This window comes from Rousettus aegyptiacus, unplaced genomic scaffold (genome assembly GCF_014176215.1).
Source record: "Rousettus aegyptiacus isolate mRouAeg1 unplaced genomic scaffold, mRouAeg1.p scaffold_m13_p_1, whole genome shotgun sequence".
In the NCBI taxonomy this organism is placed as follows: domain Eukaryota; kingdom Metazoa; phylum Chordata; class Mammalia; order Chiroptera; family Pteropodidae; genus Rousettus; species Rousettus aegyptiacus.
Window position 1 is genome coordinate 164,815,128 of NW_023416284.1, and position 8,505 is coordinate 164,823,632.

Sequence of the window (8,505 nt, forward strand, 5' to 3'; positions counted from 1 at the left end):
TCTCAACAGTTTAAACCTAGTCTGTCCTAGGACACCGAGTTTATTCACCAACATTAGATTTAGACCAATGTTTGATGACGGAAGCCATCCCTGACTCTGGTGTAGTTACAAAGGGATAAGAACCAAGCACAGAGTTCATCAAACATGACAAAACAAACAAACAAACAAACAACAACAACAACAAAAAAACAAAGTAACTGGAGACAATGAGATAGAGATTAATAAGAAGGAAGACAGAAGAGGCCAGTGAAATTCCCAGAGGTGCCGTAGCTCGAGTCCTCCAGCATGTGTTGAGCGATGGGGCAGTTCAGAAGCTTCCACTTCTGGTTTGTGTGACAGGAGAACATGGTGGGGGCCCTGGAAAAGTCCAACAGGCAGAGCCGATATGTAGGAGAGAAAACAAGTTCAGTCTGGACATTTTGAATGACACGAGTCAATTTTGGACACACTGAATTTGAAGAGTCAAGTCGGGCTGGCCTGTGGTATTGTATTCTAGCCATCCAACAGAATTATATAGTAGTTAGAAATGAATCAGAGAAACAAGTATTAACATGGAAGGCTCTCCAAAATATTATGCTGAGCCAAAAAAAAAAAAACAAAAAATGAAAAACCCAAACCATGGAAATAGAGGTCATTAAAGTTAAAAACATATAAAACAATACTATATTATTTAATAATACATATGTATGTAGTGAAAATTTCCTTAAGAATGATAAAATACTAAATGATTGTTATGGGGAGGGAGGAAAAGAAATGGAAGTGGGAATAAATAGCAAGATTCTATTTCTTTATGGAAAATCTCCAGCAAATATGATGAAACGTTGAAATGATAAACGTGGCTAATAATACATCATGTTCACATTTTAATTATTCTCCATACTTTCCAATATGTTTGAAACAGCTTATAATAAAAATGATCATTTAATAATTTTTCTGTATAGAAAATGGGAATAATAGTATTGATTTTGCTTGCTTCTTTGGTTGTTATAAAAATGAATTTGGACACTACATGTGAATACATTACAAAGGGTTCTACAAATATTGCTATTCTTATATGACTCGTCAGTAAAATCATGATTCAAAAATAAAATTCAATTGATATCAAGATGAGCCCTATTTTTTTTACTGTATTAAAAAAAGTAAGGGTAGCAATAATCACTGAAATTAATAAGTTTAGTAATGACCACTAAGTAACACATTTGTTTGAGGCTAATGTGGCTATGGGTAATATTTTAATAGGATCCAGTGCTTCCTACAGGGCTATGAATTATACTGTGATTGACTGCTCCACATGTTAGAAAAACGTCCACTTTATTCTATTACATCTCAAACCGTACTCTGACACTGATTTCTGCTTTCTGAGATTGCCTCCTCTCTCTTCTATTCCTGGGTATGAATGAAGCTTGTCGTGCAAGTGTATTTTTATATCCTTATGGTTACATGATTACATTGTGAAAGTGAAAAGCTGAGTTCTAAGAATTAGCCAGAGATCTTCTTGTAAGTCTTTATGCAAATGTTACTTGCTAAATGAGTCAGTCAAGTTAGAATTGAGTCTACAAGCAGAAGAGTAGACATTCAAAGGAAATACAGTGAACTTTGTCGAATGTAGTGTTTCTAGCTGGGTTTTTTTGAGATTATACAGTTTTGTTTTTGCATATAAAAGCTTTAAATTTACTTCTTTTTTATGTAACCAACCCTAAAGGTGGACAAGTGATTAATGAAGATACAGTTTCTTTGATGGAGGAATTTAAAGGTAAAAAAAAGGGAACTAACTGTATAACTTGATATCCACATTCAAAAGAATAAAGGCAAATGCCTAACCTCTCAACACACATAAAACTAAACTCAAAATGGTTCAAAGACTTAAACGTAAGAGCTAAAACTATAAAATTCTTAGAAGAAAACATAAGTATAAATTTTTGTGACCTTGCATTAGGCAATGATTTTTAAAGCCCAAGCAACAAAGGGGAAAAATACATAAATTAGATTTCATCTAAATAATCTTTTTTTCTATTTCAAAAAGCACTACTAATAAAGTGAAAAGAAAATCAACAGAATGAAAGAAAATCAACAGAATGAAAGAAAATATTTGCAAATCATATATCTGATACGGGACTTTTATTCAGAATATATAAAGAACTCTTTCAACTTAACAATAAAAGGACATATAACCTAGTTAGAAAATGGGCAAAGTATTTTGAATAGATATTTCTCCAATGAAGATATACAAATGGTCAATAAGCACATGAAAAATTGTTCTCCATCATTAGTCATTAGAGAAATGCAAATCTAAATCATAATGAGATATGACTTCACACACATTAGGAAGGCTATAACAATTTTTCTGAAGGGAGACAATAACGTGTGTTGGCAAGGATGAGGAAAAATTGGGAATGTAAAATGAAGCTACTTTTGAAAACAGTATGGCAACTCCTTATGATGTTAAACATAGTTACCATATGTCTTAGCAATTCTACTTCTAGGAGTATACACAAGAGCACTGAAAACATGTCTACACAACAATTTCAACATGAATGTTCATAGCAGTATTATTCATAATATCAAAAAAATGAAAACAACCCAAATGTCCATCAGTGAATGAATAAATAAAATGTAGTATTTCCATATGGTGGAATATTATTCAGCCATAAAAAGTAATGAAGTATTGAGACATGCTACAACATAGATGAACCTTGAAAGCATTATCTTAAGTCAAAGAAGCCAGACACAAAAGGCCACATAATGTATGATTCTATTTACATGAAATGTCCAGAGAAAATGGATGAGTGGTTGCCAGGGACTAGGAGGAGCAGAGAATGGGAAAAGACTGCTAACAAGTATGAGCTTTATTTTGGGGGTGATGAAATGGTCTGGAGTTAGATAGCAGTGATTGTTGTATAACCTTGTGAATATGCTACAAACCAATGAATAGTGCATTTCAAAACGGAGAGGACAGGAAGGAAGAGAGAGACAGGAAGAGTTACATGGTGTAATCAGCCAAGGAACTGCTTTTGAAAGATAAGAGATATCTGATACTCAATTGCAAATTGTGTTTTTCTGATGTTAAAATCTCTTCATTTCGCCAACCTTCAGGCAAGTCTGTCTCCATTCTCTCTTCCCACTTCCTTCTCCCCTACACTAGAAAGATTAATGAGGACATAGATTTTATCTACTCTATCTCAGCACCCAGAAATGGGTCTGGTATGTAGTAGGCACTTGATAAAAATGTGCCGAAGGAACAGATAAATAAATACCTGTATGAAGAGGTTTGATTAGTTCCACAATGACCACAGTGGTTTCGATCACTTATACGGTTTTGAAAGTGCAGAAATATTAGATTTATTACACTCCACCTACTCAATACATCTAGTAGCTCTGTTCTGAAAATCATGCTTTTAAGTACTACGCTAATTTGTGAGAAGTGTCAGTGCTTACATAATTAATTTGTGGAGACTCCTGAGAGTAAAACAAGGGTCCATGAAAGTGAAATAGGCATCCAATTTCTAGCTAAGAAGGAATAATTAGAAAAAACTTAAAAGAAGTATAAGATGCATTGAAGTAACAGGTATAAGAGAATCTCCCTTCGACTAACTACTAAAATGCAACACTAGATTTTGGACAGCTGAAGAATGTGATTGAAGAGAATTACTTATCAGAGCAGGTTAGTATTAGTAGCGGACGTCCTCTAGAAACGTTTTTAAAAGAGATATGCTTTTAAAAAATATTTATATAAAATTTAAATTATATAATGTCTATAAGTATATAATCTTAATATACACTTTAAATACTTAAAAAATATGTTTAAGTTATACTTAGTGCTATTTCAGTAGTGCCCCAGTAATTTATCTCTCAGGAACTTTTTTAATTTTGCCAATTCTGTTGAGCTATCTACAGTCCATTTTTGTAATATTACCCTGGAGGAAGGCAAATGATTACTTAAGTTATTATTCCCTGTCTGGAGAGGTTGACAAAAGAAAAAAATTAATAATGTCAAAATAATTAGAAAAAATGCTACCTGTCCGAATGGAGTTCTGAAGAAGGCACTGAAAGAGTCTGTGTTATATCTGTCTTCCGCATGAAGACTGCTAATCCTGGTGAGTACAAGGACAAGGTCAGCCTGGTTTAGTCTCAGATGCCCAGAGACTAAACGAAGTGATCAAAATGAAAAAAAGTGGCTACATTACTAAATGAAAATGTCTAATCGAAAGGTGGAAAGAAAAAAACATTATACTGCTATTCATTCAGAATATATTGAGGACCTACTGTGTGCCAAGCTTTGCTCAGAAATGAACTAAATAGACAAAATCCTGCCCTCATGGAGTTTCCTGGTTGGCAGGCTCCCTCCCGCTACACAATTATTACCAAAACTATGAGGGAGGAATGGGAGAAAGTGAGAATAAAATCCAGCTGATCTGAACCAGCCATTACTGGCTAATGGAGGGAGAACGGTCGGGCTGGGAGGGAAGGGGGAGGAGAGAAGGAAGTGCCCTGTCTTGGAAAATGTGCAGGGTAATCTTAAATTGGCTGGCTAACTGGGAAAGGTGACCTTCCTTACTAAGCAAAATACCCATTTGCGAGCCCAGGGGATAAGATTAAATTCCTGCCATTGTCTCTCCCTTCCTATTCCCAACAAAACATAAAACAAAAATAAAAGGGGAATGAGCAGCCTCCCTCTCTCTCTGTCAAGAGCTTTCACAAGGGCTGAGTTTTAGGGCAGTCGTGGTGGAAGGCACCTGAAAGGAAGTAACAGGAGACTTGGGTTCTGGTGTAAATTCACTCACTGACTAACCATTTATTGGTGTGTAAAATGAGAAGTTTAGCTTACATGATCGCTCAAGTTTCTTTCAGCCTAAACTACCTATGGTTGTATTGCTCACTAGAAGCAGGAATAAAGGTGATCCCTGGTTTGTTAACACATATTCCTTCATCCAAACTCAAATCTTTACATAATGGTGACTAATACAATAAACAGCTAAGGCACAAAACCTCCTATGCATAAGAGAATGCGTGATAGTCCTATATATCAGAATATACATAAGAATATAAGTTGAAATACCATAGTTAAAATTTCATCATTAATACTGGAACTTTATGGTATGATAATTTGTTTTTAACCGTTTAAAAGATTCTATTGTTGAAAACATACTGCCTGATAAAGGCCTTCCGGTAAACGATGAACGACCTACTAGGCAAATTCAAAAAGAGCTATAAGCACTACTCACAATAATTTTTAACATAAAACCAATCCACCAATTACCAATTTTTCATTCATGTAACAACCATGACTTGCTTGCCTACTGAAACTCTATTTGTCTTAGATCATGTCTGAACTGTTAACTTACCTGTGAAGTTCCTAATATCCTTAGTCAGAATGAATTTTTCTTTTCTCTCAACACTGATTTACCCCTCTTGAATCACTTGGTATACTCTGACTGATATCAGGGGTGTGTGTGTGTGTGTGTACTCACACTCACATAATTCTCACGGGTTATGAGTTCTTTGAGAGTAGAACTTGTATCTTACTCATCTTTCTGTCCAAATGACACAGCACCTTGCACGAAGTAAATGGCCAATCGGTGGCTGTCGAACGGCATTTTTCTGTCCTCTGACACGCTTTGTCAACCATCCTAGCTTATACAACTTCTCAACTATCTCAGTTCCTAGGAAACTCAGCTAATAGAGGTGAAAACCCACAGATAGCAGAAAGAATATGAGGTAAAACCACAGATTGTTCGAGGCTTGGAAAGGACATATTACAGATGGAATTGATATTGGCAAAACACCAAATAACATAAAAATGTGTTAGAATTGATTGATTCTACCCAATAAATAAACAAAGTCAATTTACCTTCCCAGTTAGTCATGGACCTACTACTTCTAGCCCAGGCAGGGAGGGAGGCTTCCAGACTCCTCAGGTCATAGGGTAGAACCATTTGACCTGAAAGGCCCAGACAGGGCTTTCTTGAAGGTATTCGATACCATCTAAAACAATCCAGCTTACAGAACAGACAAGACAGGCCCCATCTGGGAAAGTTCCAATGTTTCTGTCTTGAGAGAGAGAAAGGAAACACCCTCCTTTTGCTTCTGTTTTTATTTATACTTTTTTATTAGGAAGGGGAACACAGGCCAATGGTAGGAAATTGATCTTATCTCCAGATATCATGGGTGGTCTTTTTCACTTAAGGAAAGGAGGCTTTCAAAGGCAGCCAAGCCGAATGTGCCCTTGGTTTTAGGTCCACTGTTTATCTTTCTAACACCAGGATTCATTCCTTAGTAAATGGCTCTTTGGTATAAATTCTAAGCCAGCTCAGGTCATTGCAAAACACTTTTATTTTTTTGTAGGCTTTTTAACAAGATGACGGGAAAAGGATGGTTGGTGCAAAGTGAAGGGAATAAAAGACTAAATGAGTAAAAAATAATTCTTATCTTCGAAGCTGGTTAGAGTTCAGAAAAAAATTGACGTGTCCACACTAGAAAGGGAAGTGGTTTGTGTGGGCTGGATATACGATTTAAGCAACTTCTAACTTCTACATTTACATAGTCCTCTGTTCTTTTCCTTCTGATATTTGCTCCACCAGTCACTAACGGGTTCTTCATAAGCAGGTGTAACCACACACAAAGGATAAAGTTATTTTTTTAAGGCACTTGTAAACATCTTTTGGAGAAAAAAACTGACTTCATGAAACAGAAATCATATAAAATAGTCTTAAGGGCTATGTTATAATATAGTAACACTAAAGGTAATAGAGAATTTTACATACAAAGAAAACCTTGGTGTCGGCTTGAGTAATGGGAGATATCGTGGAGGAGACAGGACCTGAGGTGGACCTGGGAGGAAGTAAGGGCTTACTGAAGGCAGAGGATGCCAAGAGACAGCCGACCCACTAATATTATAATCATATTGTGCGAAGTCTTTTCTGCCTTATATGTTCACAAATGTTTGATAAAATATTGATTTTAATGGAATGTTTGGGTAAAAGGGACCTAGAAAGTTTCAGAAGCCCCTTTATTTTTCCTGCAGAAAATTCAATTGTAAGAATTTTATAGATACGTATTTTGCTATAACAAACTAAAATAAAGTGGTTAATCGAAACTTAGAAAACAATAATCTAATGTTACAGAGAATGATAGAAACAGCACTTTAAGACCAAAACAAAGTCAAGGACTTTCTAGATAACTATTATCTGTAATTCATTTTTTTTTTTTTTTTTGGTAAAATCCTAAATTGGCATAACCTGGTTTTTGAAAAAACACAAGATTAAAGCAAACCGTAGCATAGCTCTCGCACCTCAACTAGCTCGTAGCCACTCAAACAAGGAGCTGTGTGTTTCTCAGGGACTCAGTGCCAATACCTGGCCAAGCTCACATTCTAACCAATGAGCATGGGATGAACTTAACGCAATTCGTCAATGGAATTATATCTAATTCTCATTATCAAAATTTAAGCTGTCGGGGAAGCGCCATGTCTCAATGGCAGCCTTAACCTTTCTAGTTTTCTAAGTGCTTTCAGACATATCCCTTCATTTAATATGTTCCTATTCACATACCTGCGTGTGATAGGCAGACTTCCAAGATGATCCCCAATGATCCCCACTTCCTGATAGTCACATTTTATGTAATCCACCCCTATCAACTATGAGCTGCATCTATAGACTTGCCTTTAACCAATAAAATGTGACAAAGGTCATGGGATGTCACTGAGGGAGAACAGTTTTGTAACCCCAAAATATGCCTGTTGGGATATTGATTTTAAGCTGATTATTTTAAGAAACAAAGATTCAGAAAGAAACTTTAGCCTTCTGCCTTACTTACCTAAATGAATTCAGATGGAAAAATCTGCTTAAAGGAAGGGAGCTATCCCCTTAGCATAGCATGAACTAAGTGCGGCAGATGGGACAATCTGGCAACTTCTGTTTGTTAGACTCCTTGCATGTCCCATCCATTCTGGGTGGCCACAAGAATTTGTTTATCAAACATTTGCTCTTCTCCTCTACCTGTGAATTGCCTAATTTCCCTTTGAAGTCCCAGACCCCAGCCTTCTTCTCCTTAGTCCAGAATGGCATATCATCCTCAGTAGCTGATTTGCCCTTAAGTCCTGTATTCTTAGGAAACCCTCACATGCACATAGGTAATAAACTTGGTTATTTTCCCCTATTAATTGATCTCATGTCAATTTGATTATTAAACCAGCCCGAAGACCTTAAAAAGATAGAAGGAAATTTATTTTTTCCTTTCCTACTGATGGCAAATTGTGAGTAGGCAAATAATAGTATATAAGGGCTAGTTAGGTTTGTTCCATAGATTCCTTTGGTGCCTGATAAGAGTTAGAGTTGTCTCCAGTGATTAACATCTGTTCTTCCTGGTAAAGAAGGAAGAGGAGACACCTTTATAAATTTATGCCTTGCTTTTAGGCAAATAGGGAGAGGGCAGAGAGTTTTTATTGTATCTGCTTCTTTTCAATTACCTTCAGCTCAAAATAATCCTTATGGCAAAGTGAAATATTTT

At 36.0% G+C, this 8,505-nt stretch overlaps 1 non-coding gene across 1 annotated transcript; it reads right to left on the reverse strand.

The window, feature by feature from the left end:
- Positions 1-5,154: 5,154 nt before the first annotated feature.
- LOC118606461 lies at positions 5,155-5,217 on the reverse strand. The gene has a single exon (XR_004952415.1). It is a non-coding gene; the product is annotated as a U7 small nuclear RNA (small nuclear RNA).
- Between the last annotated feature and the right edge of the window lie 3,288 nt (positions 5,218-8,505).